The sequence below is a fragment of the Temnothorax longispinosus genome, unplaced genomic scaffold (assembly GCF_030848805.1).
Source record: "Temnothorax longispinosus isolate EJ_2023e unplaced genomic scaffold, Tlon_JGU_v1 HiC_scaffold_19, whole genome shotgun sequence".
Lineage (NCBI taxonomy): Eukaryota > Metazoa > Arthropoda > Insecta > Hymenoptera > Formicidae > Temnothorax > Temnothorax longispinosus.
The window spans coordinates 248,438-267,073 of NW_027270003.1; the positions used below are offsets into that span (position 1 = coordinate 248,438).

General features: G+C 36.0%; 4 long non-coding RNA genes and 1 pseudogene across 10 annotated transcripts; 1 reads left to right on the forward strand and 4 right to left on the reverse strand.

Annotated features, from left to right (window-relative positions):
- Positions 1-6: 6 nt before the first annotated feature.
- LOC139823811 (uncharacterized) lies at positions 7-1,120 on the reverse strand. 2 transcript variants are annotated; one of them, XR_011734885.1, is made up of 3 exons: positions 969-1,120; positions 699-778; positions 7-350 (listed from the first exon to the last, which is right to left on the reverse strand). It is a non-coding gene; the product is annotated as an uncharacterized lncRNA (long non-coding RNA). The 2 variants fall into 2 exon arrangements; XR_011734886.1 differs by having other exon boundaries at positions 845-976.
- Positions 1,121-1,285: 165 nt separating this feature from the next.
- Positions 1,286-7,046, forward strand: LOC139823813 (uncharacterized). 5 transcript variants are annotated; one of them, XR_011734890.1, is made up of 8 exons: positions 1,286-1,580; positions 1,985-2,566; positions 2,867-3,988; positions 4,389-4,843; positions 4,998-5,107; positions 6,161-6,385; positions 6,512-6,758; positions 6,914-7,046. It is a non-coding gene; the product is annotated as an uncharacterized lncRNA (long non-coding RNA). The 5 variants fall into 5 exon arrangements; XR_011734889.1 differs by lacking the exons at positions 6,161-6,385; positions 6,512-6,758; positions 6,914-7,046 and having other exon boundaries at positions 1,291-1,580; positions 2,867-4,297; positions 4,998-5,135; XR_011734888.1 differs by lacking the exons at positions 6,161-6,385; positions 6,512-6,758; positions 6,914-7,046 and having other exon boundaries at positions 1,293-1,590; positions 4,998-5,135.
- Positions 5,315-6,616, reverse strand: LOC139823810 (ATPase ASNA1 homolog; annotated as a pseudogene).
- A 1,599-nt stretch (positions 7,047-8,645) lies between the features above and the next one.
- On the reverse strand, positions 8,646-11,956 carry LOC139823814 (uncharacterized). The gene is made up of 5 exons (XR_011734892.1): positions 11,701-11,956; positions 10,582-11,300; positions 9,307-9,531; positions 8,934-9,180; positions 8,646-8,778 (listed from the first exon to the last, which is right to left on the reverse strand). It is a non-coding gene; the product is annotated as an uncharacterized lncRNA (long non-coding RNA).
- A 276-nt stretch (positions 11,957-12,232) lies between these two features.
- On the reverse strand, positions 12,233-15,659 carry LOC139823830 (uncharacterized). 2 transcript variants are annotated; one of them, XR_011734903.1, is made up of 2 exons: positions 14,110-15,659; positions 12,233-13,703 (listed from the first exon to the last, which is right to left on the reverse strand). It is a non-coding gene; the product is annotated as an uncharacterized lncRNA (long non-coding RNA). The 2 variants fall into 2 exon arrangements; XR_011734904.1 differs by having other exon boundaries at positions 14,100-15,659.
- Between the last annotated feature and the right edge of the window lie 2,977 nt (positions 15,660-18,636).

Consider the following 18,636-nt stretch of genomic DNA (forward strand, 5'->3'; position numbering starts at 1 on the left):
TATTTCATTCCTCATTCGATCTGTCTCATACAGAATTCTTTTAATTTTATGAAGTTTCATGTTCTGCTTCAACTTTAAACACCTAATGATTCCGGATTTGACCATATATTCCCTCTGTAAAGCTTGCAACAACTCTAATTCTTCTGAGGATGAAAACTCAGAGTTGTGGCAATGTGCAAACACCTGATTCTGCATGGGATCGCACATTTTCTTAATAAAACGCTTCTCGTAACGCTTTGATTCTTCTAAGAATAATGAATCAGAGTTGTGGCAGTATGATATCTCCAGTATTTCCTGAGTTGACTTTATTGTATAACTTTTAAAGGGATGTACATTCAAAAAACTGCAAACTGCAAGAAATCATATACTAAATTATATACTGATCATATATTAAAGCTGCATTTCGATATTTATTACCAGCATTAAAATCAAGTTTACATCAATACACTATACATTTTCGGCACTGGCAGTGAATAATGGAATGCAACCTAAAGTAATCGAAACACAGGAAGGCTGAGATTTCATACATCCGACAACGACATTGTCGGACGTAAGCGATTGGCTGCGGAATAAAAAATTTCTCGAATTTCTAGAAATTTTCTATTCCGTAGCCAATCGCTACGTCCGACAATGTCATTGTCGGATGAATGAAATCTCAGCCGAATACTCCAAAATTTTTGCTGTGAATAAAAACTAACCTCGAAATTAGAATGCAGAATGTGTTTGCAAGGATTGAAACCGAGAACGTCTGCGAGAAACGATGAAAGTACTGGAAAATCTAGAAAAGAAAACAATTCATTTTGAGTTAGCTTTTGCCCAACATAATCTAACCTCACAACCTTACATTATTTTCTCGAAACTACAAATTATTTTCACTTTCACGTTCAACGTAGAGCAAATTCAATTGCACTATCGAGCGCCACTATATTCAGACGATACACTCAGGAAAAACAAAGAAAATTACTTACAATTGCTGTTATGTAACTGCGTGCTCCAAACTCGGTTTGTGACGTCACCAGCTGTTGCAAGCTCACCGTTCACTTAAGGTGATCCTAAAGCCGTGATCCTAGCCGGTTTTTTTCAGTTTTTTTCTTAGCACTAATCTTTTAATTGGCTTTATAGAAATGCAAAATTCTTGTCTAGAATTAAGTACGCATCAAAATCTAGGTCATGGTGGTCGAATTTATATGTGGTGGTCGTCACGTATAACAAAAAATATTATTTTTTTTTCGTTTTCGATATAAATTCGACCACCATGACCTAGATTTTGATGCGTACCTACTTTAATTCTAGACAAGAATTTTGCATTTCTATAAAGCCAATTAAAAGATTAGTGCTAAGAAAAAACTGAAAAAAACCGGCTAGGATCACGGCTTTAGGATCACCTTAAAGGTTGCAACACTTTTTTTTGGATGGGTTTTGGAACGCACGAATATTTAGAGACTGCGAGCCACTGCGTCTAGGGAGCTGCCGTGACCAGCAGTGAGCTGTAGTGAGAGGTTAAAGACAGCTGTCAAAGGAGCACATACAGGGTGTGCATACACAACAAAAGCATCTTACAGCGTAACATCTGATAACAGGTAGGAACAGGTAGGAACAAGACATCTTAAATAACGTATACTTTTTACGATATTTTAATTTAAATAAATAAATAAATAAATAGATAAATAAATAATTAAATAAATAAATAAATCTATTTAATTAAATATTTAAATTAAAAATAGAGTAATTCCAATAACTTTCAAGTCTTAAATTATTTCTCTTACATATTTCGCGACGTTTGATAAGTCTATCTAGTTAAGGTATAATATGAGCTAAACGATTTGTTATATATTTCTATACGTTGTAGAATTTTGCCAAAGGACTGGAATAAGAGAAAATTTTATTTTGCAATAAATATTCTAATATATTTATAATTATAAGTCAGATATGATTTGCTTTACAAAGATGCAGACTGTAGTAACCATCATATATATTCTTGCAGATAATATAAAGAAACGAGGAACTGTCCCCTTGCGCAAACGTATATGGCACACTCTTCTGCGTGTTATTCACAAGTGGATGAGCATGAGTGGATACATCTATTCATGGCTTCCGTGAACCATTTCCAAGGAAAGTCCCACGACCACCTGCAGGTTGAACGATAAATAAATATATCATTCAGAATAAAACACGAAAATTCGTTAGCTTAACTGGCAATAATTTTAATATTAATACAACAACGTTTCGACCTCTACTTTGGGTCCTTATTATCAAGTTATAAGTTATTTAGCAATGATTGAATTGCGCGTCAGGTTTTGAATCTAATGTTCGCTATGTTATACTTCCTGACCACATAGTTTAACGATGATAATAAGATCATTCAAAACCTGACGCGCAATTCAATCATTGCTAAATAACTAATAACTTGATAAGGACCCAAAGTAGAGGTCGAAACGTTGTTGTATTAATATTAAAATTATTGCCAGTTAGGCTGATGAATTTTCGTGTTTTATTATTTTATCACTGGCGAAGAATTATTTTATGGATTATTCAGAATGTTTTTTCTAACGAACAATTGTCCAAGGTGAATAGATTCGCAGAAACTTATTTCAATCAAAATCCAACACTTTGTCAAACATTATAAAGCTGATAGAAAAGCGTACAAATAATCTTAAAGAGGCCGTACTTATTTTTACAAACCGATTTGGGAGAAATGAAAGTGACCAATTGATCTGATCAATCAAAAATATTAAATATGACCCAAGACATATAATTATCAGCATAATTTTTCAAATAATATTATTTTTATTTATTATTACCGTTTTGTATAAATAACATTTTATTCAGTTTTAATTATTTCTAATACGTCTTAATATTTTTTGAGTTCAACGAGTTCTGAGCTGAGCGTTGAATGGCGGCCGAAGAGGACGACCACGACGGCTCGCGCCGCCACGGAAGCCTCGCAGCAAGGAAGATCCGCGGAAGGCCAAGGCACGGGACCGAGCTCAGATCCCCGAGACTGGCGCGAGAACGCCGATCGGTTCACCTCGCCCAGGCCCGGCAATATTTAGTATTTTATTAATAGACTGGAAGTTACTGATAAAATTATCTACGACATATTACTGTTGTGTAATTAACCAATAATTTATATAGTATTATAGATTTGATGTTGTTTAATATCTTTCGTAAAATATCTCTAAACAGTAGTTATTACTATCTGTAGAATAAACATTGTATTTTCTGTTGAATCTTCAAAATTTAATATTGTTCATAACTTTTTTTATTATCTTATACATTGCATATATTTTCGTCTATTATAAGTAAATTAATTTTTCGGAATATGACGTATGATGTATGAATATTTTTTATCACTTTTGTAGATCATTTATTTCAATCGCAATATTGAAAGATGTTATGTATTTCTATCGTTGTTAAAGAACTTGACGAGGTATAATATATTATATGAACACAGATTCCATGTATCGGATTCTTATTATTTTTCACTGTGTATGCTTTACATTTATTTATTATAGTTAGCTGAAACTATTTTTATATTGTGAGTATAAAAATTAATACATATTCTGTTAACGTTGAAATATCGAAATAATCTGTTTCAAATCAAGCGCAAGAAATATGTTTACTTTTAAATAAGGTTTTATATTATTTTTACGTATTATTATATTATTTTTAAAAGTCTGTGGAAAATTTTTAATTCTTTATGTTATTTCTAAATATTTTTGTAACATTTTGTTTGCATTAATAGAATTTTTTTCTACAGCCAAAAACAAGGTATTTTGCCCCTACAAAACACCCTGTTTTTGGTTGTAGAAAAAAATCATGACGTGTAGGAGCAAAACTGAGGTCACATTCGGTTTCAGCAGGCAAAAATACATTGGAATACCATAGTCTAGTCCATGGCGCAGACAACTTTTCTCTTTTTGTGGGCCTGTAAAGTTGGTGAAATCAACAACTTTGACCCCTCCATATCTTGAAAATAAAAAGCCAGGTAAATCTGAAACTTTCTGAGGATTCATGACTCATTATAGACTATCATTTAGTACTTGTAAGTAGAAGTCTAAATTCAAGGGTGAAAAAAGAGGCTATTTTTAGCCTGTTTTTGCGGTCACTCTTTCTGCAAAAGAGAATAATAGGCAACAATCCACTAATTGGACAGCTATTAAAACAGTATGATTTTTTTCATGCCACTTGTGATATATGGGATTTTATACGATTATCTGTCGACATAATTTGACTCATCGGTAATGGCGAAAGAACACAGCTCTTAGAATAATACTTGTTTATTACAAACTAGAAGGTTTTATATCAGTTTTATATCAGTTTTTATTATGCAGCTTCAAAAAGTATCGTTACAATAACAGTTACAATCGTTACAAATTCTTATACAGATCTGAAAGATTAGAAAATGAATCTCCAAAGCTCGAGCCGCTTGTCCGGTCTGTAAATGAAGACACTGTCGATCGGCATCGACCCGGAGGGATTCACCTCAACCCATCGCCACTGTGTAATACGTGAAGAAGCCCAGCTTCACGAGGGTGATGAAGATGATGAAGAGAGGCGGTGGGCAGCAGGCAGCATGCGTAGTGATCGGCAGTGATATTAAACTTTTATTGTGCTATTTAAACTTTTCTAATTTAAACATTACTTTATACATTATTAACAGATGATGGATCTTATAACAGACAGCACAAAGTTTTTGGATCGTTTAGCAGGCAATACCGAGCATTTCAGAAATGCGATGACTAAAGCTGGAGTCATTGTCAGCGGCGATAACCATCCTATTTGTCCTGTTATTATGTTGGGTGATGCAAATTAGCAACAACATTTGCAGATAAAATGATGGGTATGAATATTTTCATATAAATTATAAAATCTTTAAAGAAATAAACTATCAATGATAAAATATACAACACCTACCATATATTATCAAAGTTTTACGACTTATTCTGTTATATTGCACGAGAATGATTTTTTTTTTTTTTTTTTTTTTTTTACAGAAAAGGGAATTTACGTCATTGGATTCAGCTATCCCGTGGTACCAAAAGATAAAGCAAGAATACGTGTTCAGATTAGCGCAGCGCACTCGACCGAAGATATAGATCGTGCGGTAGGTGCTTTCATACAAATTGGAAAAGAACTTGCGGTAATTTAATAAATACATTTTTAATAACGGCAAAGAAAAATTGAATGATTGATTCTGTCTCCAATATGCATTCTGTTTCATTATATAAATAAATAAATCGCAGTGTTAACGCTATATATTTAAGCTTATTTGTATTATACAAATTAAATATTGCAAGTATATAAGTGCATGCGAATGTTGAACGTTGAATTTATTAACACGTGCAATAACAAATATCTTAATCGAGCAGTATATTAAAGGTGTACCTTTTTTTATACAAATTTCCAACGCGCAATGTTGTAAGTGTATAAAATCTTGAATTAGATGTAAAGTTATATTGTTATTAAACATTTTTTACATAGAATGCTAAGGTTTGTACGGTTTAACGAGATTTTCCGAAAATTCCCTGACCTGTTGAACTCCACGCACTTCCCTTTCTAGCAATGGAAGAGCTGATGCGTGACGTGAAAGTCCTCATAAAGGTCCATTATCTTAAAAAGAAAAAAAAAATTATTTAATTTATCTTTCAAGAATTTGACAAAGCAATAAATATGAAATATTATTATTCTCTTATAATTATTTAGCTCTAAAAGAATTACGAAAAACAAATTAAAATATCAGCTATAAATACAACGTTAATTACCTGCTCTAGATATATTTATCTTGAATTTTATGCCTTGCAAGACACAGCCGACAAGGAGTATCACCCTCTTTCAAAAATAACAGTTGGTTCACTATAATATTATGGGTATCAATACCATATTTTGTTAATTCTTGTACAAGTCGTTCTGTCTCATAAAGCGACAAAAATTCTGCTATGCAGACACATATAAATGTCGTCTGTTGTGGATTTCTGAACTGTTCGTTAACTTGTCGAATGACAGCAAGCATTTCCTCCATCTTATTGAAAAATGTATCCACATTAAAATCCGTTAATCCCAACAACGAACTTATCTATAAAAGAAAAATCTTTTTTTCAATTTAAATAATTCAGGAAAGATACTTGATATACCTAATGTTAAAATGTATTAATTTTAGGTGAAATAACATGGATTAATTCTAACCTGTGTGATGAAAGGACTAATCTTCATTTTTAAACGCATTAATTTTCCCAGTCCTTTTTCAACCACTTGTGGAAACGATAGTAGCCTCAATGTGTGCCCAGTAGGTGCAGTCTCAAACACGGCGTAGTACTTTCGGTCCCGCTCCTCCATGAGGAATTCATCGCCGATCATGCGGACCATCATGATAACGGCATGGCTGGTATATTATTAATTATAACAATTATTATTTATATGATTATTTGTATAATTTATGTGATCGTTATATTTATCTAATTTATATGATTATTACGAATAACTGATGAATAACTGCAATCTCTCGTTGCAGTGTGGTATCACCACGTCGATAGCACACACACCGCAAGCTGGTAGGCTCAACACCCCGCGCGACGGAGAGAGAGTATGCGTTCACTCAGCTCGGCCAAGACATTCGGACGAACGGCGCCAACGACGACGACGACGACGACGACGCGACGGTGCACGAGACGGTGTTCGCTCGCTCGGACTCGCAAATCCACCCGTGCCGATAGCGAGCATCAACGCGGACGTTGGATGCGCTCGACGATCAAAGGAAGGTAAGTGGCCGTGGAAGGAAGAGGCAGTCATATATAGGTATGATTGCCTGATATACTCTATAAAAAGAAGAAAAATAAGCTCAATTTAATTATTTATAAACTTTTTCTATTTTGAATTTTACAAAGTAATTTACTCAAAGAGTAATATGTTTCAGGTACGGTGTCTTACCTGAGGTGAGAACTTCTCTTAAATATATATATAGGAGACCGATCATATGACGACGGTAGTGGAAATTAAAAAAAGCATAAACTTTAAAATTACCTCGGATAGCTTTTACCTTAGAACGCTCTCATTCAATATTAATTCATTCATTCATTCATTCATTCATTCATTCATTCATTCATTCATTACGTTCATTCTATATTATAGTTTAATAATGTTTCTATATTTTAAAATATAGAAACATTATTAAACTATAATATAATATTTCATCGAGATTGTTCAAGCTACAATCATTCAATATCAAACATTCATTCATGCATAATCCATGGAAGGTCACATAGTATTAATACCGCGTGACACTTCCATGGTTGTCTAGCACCGCTCTTAATCTTTGGGGCATAGAGTGCACTAAATTGTGGAATAGCGCGGGCCTAATAATATTATTTAATTTAATCATTAAAATATACGTTTAACGTATTACAGAGGAGTACAGTATATCGAGTGCTGCAACAAATGCGAGTAGAAGGGCACGTGAACCCACGACCGATACCAGGTCGACCGCGATGTACTTCCGCTGAAGACGACGAACTTCTCCGCAATTTGATGCAAGCGAACGGATTCCGGTCAGCACAACACACGGTAGTGGAACATAATTTGAATTGTTCCGCGGAAATTGTTCGGCGTAGATGGCGAGAACAGGGATATCACCATCGTATCCCTGCTCAAAAACAAACGTTAACGCAAAATCACCAAGACCAACGGATGGCTTTTGCCTTTGAACATTTGGCTTGGGAGAATGAATGGGAGAATACTATTTTCTCTGATGAAAAAGTATTCTCAACGGATGAATCTGGACGTGTGACATTGTGGAGAACAAAAGGCACGAGGTACGATGCGAATAACATATATTTCCGCGAACGAAGTGGCCGCATCACGTTAGCGTTTTGGGGGTGCATGACCTCGCGCGGCCCTGGACCGTTGGTACGCACCACACCGCGTATGAACGGTGAGGAGTACGTCAACATATTGCGCACTAATATGATGCCATACGTTGCGGAAACATTCCTGGTGTACCTCGTGCAAGACAATTCAGGAGTGCATCGATCGAGACCTTGTATCCCTTCAGGAAACGTTGGCCACAAATCCCAGACCTTAGGACGTTGGCTTTTGCCTTTGAAATCTCCGGTATGAATGATGGGAGAATAATATTTTCTAGGGCATAATTGTTCAACGGATGAATCTTGGACGTGTGACATTGTGGCAAAAGGCACACGATTGGAAACTATAGCGAACAAGTGGCCCTCACGTTAGCGTTTTGGGTGGTTGACCCGCGCGCGGCCTGGACCGTTGGTACGCACCCCCGCGTATGAACGCGTGAGATACGTCAACAATGCGCACTAATAGTGCCTACGTTCGAAACATTTTTTCTGGTGCCCGTGTCAATTTTGTTCAAGACAATTCAGGAGTGCATCGATGTAGACAACCATGGAAGTGTCACGCGGTATTAATACTATGTGACCTTCCATGGATTATGCATGAATGAATGTTTGATATTGAATGATTGTAGCTTGAACAATCTCGATGAAATATTATATTATAGTTTAATAATGTTTCTATATTTTAAAATATAGAAACATTATTAAACTATAATATAGAATGAACGTAATGATGAATGAATGAATGAATGAATGAATGAATGAATGAATAATTAATATTGAATGAGAGCGTTCTAAGGTAAAAGCTATCCGAGGTAATTTTAAAGTTTATGCTTTTTTTAATTTCCACTACCGTCGTCATATGATCGGTCTCCTATATATATATTTAAGAGAAGTTCTCACCTCAGGTAAGACACCGTACCTGAAACATATTACTCTTTGAGTAAATTACTTTGTAAAATTCAAAATAGAAAAAGTTTATAAATAATTAAATTGAGCTTATTTTTCTTCTTTTTATAGAGTATATCAGGCAATCATACCTATATATGACTGCCTCTTCCTTCCACGGCCACTTACCTTCCTTTGATCGTCGAGCGCATCCAACGTCCGCGTTGATGCTCGCTATCGGCACGGGTGGATTTGCGAGTCCGAGCGAGCGAACACCGTCTCGTGCACCGTCGCGTCGTCGTCGTCGTCGTCGTCGTTGGCGCCGTTCGTCCGAATGTCTTGGCCGAGCTGAGTGAACGCATACTCTCTCTCCGTCGCGCGGGGTGTTGAGCCTACCAGCTTGCGGTGTGTGTGCTATCGACGTGGTGATACCACACTGCAACGAGAGATTGCAGTTATTCATCAGTTATTCGTAATAATCATATAAATTAGATAAATATAACGATCACATAAATTATACAAATAATCATATAAATAATAATTGTTATAATTAATAATATACCAGCCATGCCGTTATCATGATGGTCCGCATGATCGGCGATGAATTCCTCATGGAGGAGCGGGACCGAAAGTACTACGCCGTGTTTGAGACTGCACCTACTGGGCACACATTGAGGCTACTATCGTTTCCACAAGTGGTTGAAAAAGGACTGGGAAAATTAATGCGTTTAAAAATGAAGATTAGTCCTTTCATCACACAGGTTAGAATTAATCCATGTTATTTCACCTAAAATTAATACATTTTAACATTAGGTATATCAAGTATCTTTCCTGAATTATTTAAATTGAAAAAAAGATTTTTCTTTTATAGATAAGTTCGTTGTTGGGATTAACGGATTTTAATGTGGATACATTTTTCAATAAGATGGAGGAAATGCTTGCTGTCATTCGACAAGTTAACGAACAGTTCAGAAATCCACAACAGACGACATTTATATGTGTCTGCATAGCAGAATTTTTGTCGCTTTATGAGACAGAACGACTTGTACAAGAATTAACAAAATATGGTATTGATACCCATAATATTATAGTGAACCAACTGTTATTTTTGAAAGAGGGTGATACTCCTTGTCGGCTGTGTCTTGCAAGGCATAAAATTCAGATAAATATATCTAGAGCAGGTAATTAACGTTGTATTTATAGCTGATATTTTAATTTGTTTTTCGTAATTCTTTTAGAGCTAAATAATTATAAGAGAATAATAATATTTCATATTTATTGCTTTGTCAAATTCTTGAAAGATAAATTAAATAATTTTTTTTTCTTTTTAAGATAATGGACCTTTATGAGGACTTTCACGTCACGCATCAGCTCTTCCATTGCTAGAAAGGGAAGTGCGTGGAGTTCAACAGGTCAGGGAATTTTCGGAAAATCTCGTTAAACCGTACAAACCTTAGCATTCTATGTAAAAAATGTTTAATAACAATATAACTTTACATCTAATTCAAGATTTTATACACTTACAACATTGCGCGTTGGAAATTTGTATAAAAAAAGGTACACCTTTAATATACTGCTCGATTAAGATATTTGTTATTGCACGTGTTAATAAATTCAACGTTCAACATTCGCATGCACTTATATACTTGCAATATTTAATTTGTATAATACAAATAAGCTTAAATATATAGCGTTAACACTGCGATTTATTTATTTATATAATGAAACAGAATGCATATTGGAGACAGAATCAATCATTCAATTTTTCTTTGCCGTTATTAAAATGTATTTATTAAATTACCGCAAGTTCTTTTCCAATTTGTATGAAAGCACCTACCGCACGATCTATATCTTCGGTCGAGTGCGCTGCGCTAATCTGAACACGTATTCTTGCTTTATCTTTTGGTACCACGGGATAGCTGAATCCAATGACGTAAATTCCCTTTTCTGTAAAAAAAAAAAAAAAAAAAAAAATCATTCTCGTGCAATATAACAGAATAAGTCGTAAAACTTTGATAATATATGGTAGGTGTTGTATATTTTATCATTGATAGTTTATTTCTTTAAAGATTTTATAATTTATATGAAAATATATTCATACCCATCATTTTATCTGCAAATGTTGTTGCTAATTTTGCATCACCCAACATAATAACAGGACAAATAGGATGGTTATCGCCGCTGACAATGACTCCAGCTTTAGTCATCGCATTTCTGAAATGCTCGGTATTGCCTGCTAACGATCCAAAAACTTTGTGCTGTCTGTTATAAGATCCATCATCTGTTAATAATGTATAAAGTAATGTTTAAATTAGAAAAGTTTAAATAGCACAATAAAAGTTTAATATCACTGCCGATCACTACGCATGCTGCCTGCTGCCCACCGCCTCTCTTCATCATCTTCATCACCCTCGTGAAGCTGGGCTTCTTCACGTATTACACAGTGGCGATGGGTTGAGGTGAATCCCTCCGGGTCGATGCCGATCGACAGTGTCTTCATTTACAGACCGGACAAGCGGCTCGAGCTTTGGAGATTCATTTTCTAATCTTTCAGATCTGTATAAGAATTTGTAACGATTGTAACTGTTATTGTAACGATACTTTTTGAAGCTGCATAATAAAAAACTGATATAAAACTGATATAAAACCTTCTAGTTTGTAATAAACAAGTATTATTCTAAGAGCTGTGTTCTTTCGCCATTACCGATGAGTCAATTATGTCGACAGATAATCGTATAAAATCCCATATATCACAAGTGGCATGAAAAAAATCATACTGTTTTAATAGCTGTCCAATTAGTGGATTGTTGCCTATTATTCTCTTTTGCAGAAAGAGTGACCGCAAAAACAGGCTAAAAATAGCCTCTTTTTTCACCCTTGAATTTAGACTTCTACTTACAAGTACTAAATGATAGTCTATAATGAGTCATGAATCCTCAGAAAGTTTCAGATTTACCTGGCTTTTTATTTTCAAGATATGGAGGGGTCAAAGTTGTTGATTTCACCAACTTTACAGGCCCACAAAAAGAGAAAAGTTGTCTGCGCCATGGACTAGACTATGGTATTCCAATGTATTTTTGCCTGCTGAAACCGAATGTGACCTCAGTTTTGCTCCTACACGTCATGATTTTTTTCTACAACCAAAAACAGGGTGTTTTGTAGGGGCAAAATACCTTGTTTTTGGCTGTAGAAAAAAATTCTATTAATGCAAACAAAATGTTACAAAATATTTAGAAATAACATAAAGAATTAAAAATTTTCCACAGACTTTTAAAAATAATATAATAATACGTAAAAATAATATAAAACCTTATTTAAAAGTAAACATATTTCTTGCGCTTGATTTGAAACAGATTATTTCGATATTTCAACGTTAACAGAATATGTATTAATTTTTATACTCACAATATAAAAATAGTTTCAGCTAACTATAATAAATAAATGTAAAGCATACACAGTGAAAAATAATAAGAATCCGATACATGGAATCTGTGTTCATATAATATATTATACCTCGTCAAGTTCTTTAACAACGATAGAAATACATAACATCTTTCAATATTGCGATTGAAATAAATGATCTACAAAAGTGATAAAAAATATTCATACATCATACGTCATATTCCGAAAAATTAATTTACTTATAATAGACGAAAATATATGCAATGTATAAGATATAATAAAAAAAGTTATGAACAATATTAAATTTTGAAGATTCAACAGAAAATACAATGTTTATTCTACAGATAGTAATAACTACTGTTTAGAGATATTTTACGAAAGATATTAAACAACATCAAATCTATAATACTATATAAATTATTGGTTAATTACACAACAGTAATATGTCGTAGATAATTTTATCAGTAACTTCCAGTCTATTAATAAAATACTAAATATTGCCGGGCCTGGGCGAGGTGAACCGATCGGCGTTCTCGCGCCAGTCTCGGGGATCTGAGCTCGGTCCCGTGCCTTGGCCTTCCGCGGATCTTCCTTGCTGCGAGGCTTCCGTGGCGGCGCGAGCCGTCGTGGTCGTCCTCTTCGGCCGCCATTCAACGCTCAGCTCAGAACTCGTTGAACTCAAAAAATATTAAGACGTATTAGAAATAATTAAAACTGAATAAAATGTTATTTATACAAAACGGTAATAATAAATAAAAATAATATTATTTGAAAAATTATGCTGATAATTATATGTCTTGGGTCATATTTAATATTTTTGATTGATCAGATCAATTGGTCACTTTCATTTCTCCCAAATCGGTTTGTAAAAATAAGTACGGCCTCTTTAAGATTATTTGTACGCTTTTCTATCAGCTTTATAATGTTTGACAAAGTGTTTGGATTTTGATTGAAATAAGTTTCTGCGAATCTATTCACCTTGGACAATTGTTCGTTAGAAAAAACATTCTGAATAATCCATAAAATAATTCTTCGCCAGTGATAAAATAATAAAACACGAAAATTCATCAGCCTAACTGGCAATAATTTTAATATTAATACAACAACGTTTCGACCTCTACTTTGGGTCCTTATCAAGTTATTAGTTATTTAGCAATGATTGAATTGCGCGTCAGGTTTTGAATGATCTTATTATCATCGTTAAACTATGTGGTCAGGAAGTATAACATAGCGAACATTAGATTCAAAACCTGACGCGCAATTCAATCATTGCTAAATAACTTATAACTTGATAAGGACCCAAAGTAGAGGTCGAAACGTTGTTGTATTAATATTAAAATTATTGCCAGTTAAGCTAACGAATTTTCGTGTTTTATTCTGAATGATATATTTATTTATCGTTCAACCTGCAGGTGGTCGTGGGACTTTCCTTGGAAATGGTTCACGGAAGCCATGAATAGATGTATCCACTCATGCTCATCCACTTGTGAATAACACGCAGAAGAGTGTGCCATATACGTTTGCGCAAGGGGACAGTTCCTCGTTTCTTTATATTATCTGCAAGAATATATATGATGGTTACTACAGTCTGCATCTTTGTAAAGCAAATCATATCTGACTTATAATTATAAATATATTAGAATATTTATTGCAAAATAAAATTTTCTCTTATTCCAGTCCTTTGGCAAAATTCTACAACGTATAGAAATATATAACAAATCGTTTAGCTCATATTATACCTTAACTAGATAGACTTATCAAACGTCGCGAAATATGTAAGAGAAATAATTTAAGACTTGAAAGTTATTGGAATTACTCTATTTTTTAATTTAAATATTTTAATTTAAATAGATTTATTTATTTATTTAATTATTATTTATCTATTTATTTATTTATTTATTTAAATTAAAATATCGTAAAAAGTATACGTTATTTAAGATGTCTTGTTCCTACCTGTTCCTACCTGTTATCAGATGTTACGCTGTAAGATGCTTTTGTTGTGTATGCACACCCTGTATGTGCTCCTTTGACAGCTGTCTTTAACCTCTCACTACAGCTCACTGCTGGTCACGGCAGCTCCCTAGACGCAGTGGCTCGCAGTCTCTAAATATTCGTGCGTTCCAAAACCCATCCAAAAAAAGTGTTGCAACCTTTAAGTGAACGACTGTACACTTACTCTATACACTCACGGATCAGCTGCTAGGTACACAAGATGGCGGACAGAAGTCATGGTGGGGGTAAATGTCGCTTCTCTGACTATAGGACTCTAGTACGACCGTTGAAGCGCGGCTCGCGCCACACGATCCCTAGTTACTAAGCGCCCGTTGCGCCCTCCGCATATCAACCGGATAGGCCGGCGACCGTGCGCCACCTACACGCATTGCGACACTAGCGCGGCTTTACGCCATTAACCAAATACTTATAGATTTCTTACAATACATTAATGATTCGGGGAAACTCCGATTTTATATAGAAAACGAGAAAAAATGAGGTTCTTCACTAACTTTTGCTCCCGCACAGGGGAGCCACTGTGCCTGGTAGCTAACGGCGCAAAAAAGCAGCGAAAGAATAAAAAAGAATTGTGATAATAATGAGTGGCAAAAAATACGCAAAGTAGTCTGTGAAAAAATTAAAAAAAGAGCTCCGTTCTCGGAGAGCAAAAGTAACGGGGAAAAAGAAGGATTTACAAGATCGGTAAAATAGATCGTCAATATAGGTTATTATGTCTAATATACTCTTTACCCGGCGAACCAAATTGTAACAGAGTTATTTCAGTTAATGAATGCGAACAAACATTATTAATTGACATACAGTCATAATATTTTTATTACAATACTGATTTTTCCCATATGTTAACAATTAGTTTGAAACTCGCGCGGAATACTACCAATTTTGATATGGTGCTGCACTCTATGCTAGCTTTCACTGAAGAACCTCATTACGGAAGTACAGATTTCCTTATCCTACTTTTATCCCAATATGGCGTCTCGAGTTGCGGCGAGCTGTCAGCTCGTCACAAGATGTATTTCATATAAGAGATATACCATTGGTATGAACGCGAAAACAAGTTCCCCCGAATTGCACAACAAGAAAAACATCGATAAACCCTCCAAATCAAGATTTGGAAGCGTAATATAAAAGCACAGTATAGTATAAAAGTATGATGTCGATGTGCATCGTGCGTATGTGTGCGTGCAATGTAGCGTGCTATCCTTGTCTATATCTTTGTCTATACAAGGACAGATATAGTCGATAACATAGAAAATGGTAATTTTGTCGGTTATACAGACGGCTCCAGCATCACCTTAAGAGCCTCCGCACAAAACTCTCGTATATTAATGTAGCGTAACGTACCCAGCGAGAAATGACCCATCGAATCGACGTCGAATTGACGTCGAAATCATCGATATTACATCATCAAATTAATGCTCGAAATTTGAAGCTCATTTCAATGTTTGTGCTTTATGACATTTTTTAAAAGAAGAGATTATTTGTGACATACATTATTCATCACGCCAGACTGTAAACAAGCAAATTATGTATTTTCTGTTAAGACATCGATATTTCATTATTTCGATATCGATCCGAAGCTATTTTGATTTGCCTGTCAAATATATAATAACATTGCTATTATATAGATTGCAATATGAATAAAAAATTATATTGTATTGGCAGACATGGATAATATAAATATTTTATAACTTGAGTATTATAATAATTGCGTTACAATATTAATTTTTTTTAGGGTTACATTTCCATTAAATAGTTACTTTATAACTGTAAAAGTCACAACAAAATTCCTGTTTGTAATTTAACAATTTTGAAAATTAAAATATTATATAATAGGTATACATTTTCAGTACTGCATCCGCTCATTTATTAAACAAGAAGTTAAATTAAGCAACTAACTAAATTATTAATATTAAATATTAATACACAATTAGATATTTGTATTTACATTTATCAAAATAAAAAATAAGCTCAATTATGAAAATAAATATTAATAGATAGAATAATTACTTTATTTGCCCCGAAGGGGCCTTAAAGGGCGTTTTTGAGGAACGTACCCAAACCTGTACAGTTTCACAACATCCTTTCTCACCTTTTTTCCAACATACACAAAATGGCGTTTTGAAGGGACGTACCCAACCCTGTACATTTTCCTCATCCTATTCTGTCCTGGTTCTTGGCCTTATACATTCTCATGCCCTCCCTCCCTTTCTCGTTCTTTACCCCTTTCCGTCGCTGCATCCTTTCTTTCCATTGCTCCTATATCTCTTCTTCTTTTCTTCTGGAGATTTCAATGCAAGTTTGTTCTTTCTTCCTCCTTCCATCTCGATGCTCTGTCTCTTGCCTTTCCTTCCTTCCAAGATCCGCCTTCCTTCTAAACAATCAAATCAAGAACTGGTTGTATGACACCTTCCTTTCCGTTCTCTTCTTCTTCTTACTTCCTCTTCTCTCTCTTCCGTCATTCGCCATAGTCTCCTCCATATTCTCTGCCCCTCCCTTTCTTTTCTTACTTCCTTCCTCCCCTTCTCGGACTTCCGGCCGGATCACCTCCTCGTAGGAGTTCCTACTGTCCTTACTGCTCACTTCCTCTGTAGTCGCCGCTTCCATTGCTGTTCTCTTCCCCTTCCTCTTCTGATCTCTCCCTCATCGGCATAGCTCTTCTGCATTTCCCTGTCTTCTCTACGTCTCAGGCGTGCCACTCACCGTTCGTCCGTTTCTCCTCCCCTCCTCCCGTTTGTCTCGGCCGCCACGGTAGCCACGCCATTCATCACCACTCGCGCAACAACTGTGCCCCGACAGCCCGCAGTGGTGCCAACCTACTCTTTTGGAGAGGTCAGCACCCCGCGCCATCCCCGCCCCAGCCTGCGCCCGCTATCACCTCGCGCCGCCTCAGCTCTCACCTCAGCGCCCTCTCTCCTCACCGCTCGCGCATGGCTCATCACCTCGTGGCACCTCTTCCGGCTCTCACACCTGCTCCGCGCGCGCCTGCGCTGCTCCCCTTTCTCGTCTCGCTCCGCACGTCTCGCCCAAGCTCCGTCCTAACCTTCAAACTGCCTCCTCTTCGAATTTCTCTGTTTCTCCTCTCACGCTCTGTTCTTCTCACCTCCTTCATTTCTTAATTCGGCCTCTTCTATATTTTCGCCCTCGATTCAGCCACCTCCCGGCGGCTACCTTCCTTTTCCTTTCCTTTTACTCCAATCTTCTCACTCTTCCATCCTCGAGCCATCCGCTCACTCCAACGATCCGACCGGAAGTCCAAATAAATATTAATAACACAGGCACACAAATAAAAAGTGGTCTGTACCAAAGACTAGACCCATCATTTCTTATGTATTTTGACGTGCTGAATCCAAATCCGGGGTTAAAATTGACCCCCACTACACCAATTTTTTTTAAATTGCGAAAAACCACCATTGAAAACGGAAAATCCCAATATAAAGTGGGTCAGCGTTAGGTACAAATGTGGCAACCAACTGTAAGACCCAAATTATATGTACTTTGATGTCCTGAATCCGAATCTCGGGCCAGCATTACTGTACCACCCCCCCACTTTCTTTTTAATCACGAAAAACCACCCTTTAAAACAGCAAATCCCGCTGTAAGGTGGATCAGCGTCAGGTACAAATGTGGTAAGCAACTGTAAGACTCAAATTATATGTACTTTGATGTCCTGAATTCGAATCTCGGGCCAGCATTACCGTACCACTCCTACTTTTTTTTTAATTACGAAAAACCACCCTTTAAAACAGAAAATTCCGCTGTAAGGTGGATCAGCGTCAGGTACAAATGTAACAACCGACGTTACGGCCGAGTTGGACGTATCCAGACCTGGTTTTGTAGAGGACCGCAGCTCTGCCCCCTGGGGGCCGAGTTGGACGCCTGCCTTTGCATTCTATTCCGACCGATTTTAAATAGATATACCTACCGTTATTTGATTTCTACCGAGAGATCACTTAGTTTTAGTTTTGAAGAGAAAAAGAGTTTCTTTTACTCCTTTCTCCTTTTATAACAAACTCTTTTTTCTTCGAACTATCTATGTAGAGGATATCTTTGTCTCTTTCGACTTTTAAGCTGGGTTTCTCTTTTTGTTGGATGCTTAAAAGAGAAACCCAGCTTAAAAGTTGAAAGAGACAAAGATATCCTCTACATAGATAGTTCGAAGAAAAAACAGTTCGTTATAAAAAAAGAAAGAAGTAAAAGAAACTCTTTTCCTCTTCAAAACTAAAACTAAGTAATCTCTCGGTAGAAATCAAATAACGGTAGGTATATCTATTTAAAATCGGTCGGAATAGGATGCAAAAGCAGGCGTCCAACTCGGCCCCCAGGGGGCAGAGCTGCGGTCCTCTACAAAACCAGGTCTGGATACGTCCAACTCGGCCGTAACGTCGGTTGTTACATTTGTACCTGACGCTGATCCACCTTACAGCGGGATTTTCTGTTTTAAAGGGTGGTTTTTCGTGATTAAAAAGAAAGTGGGGGG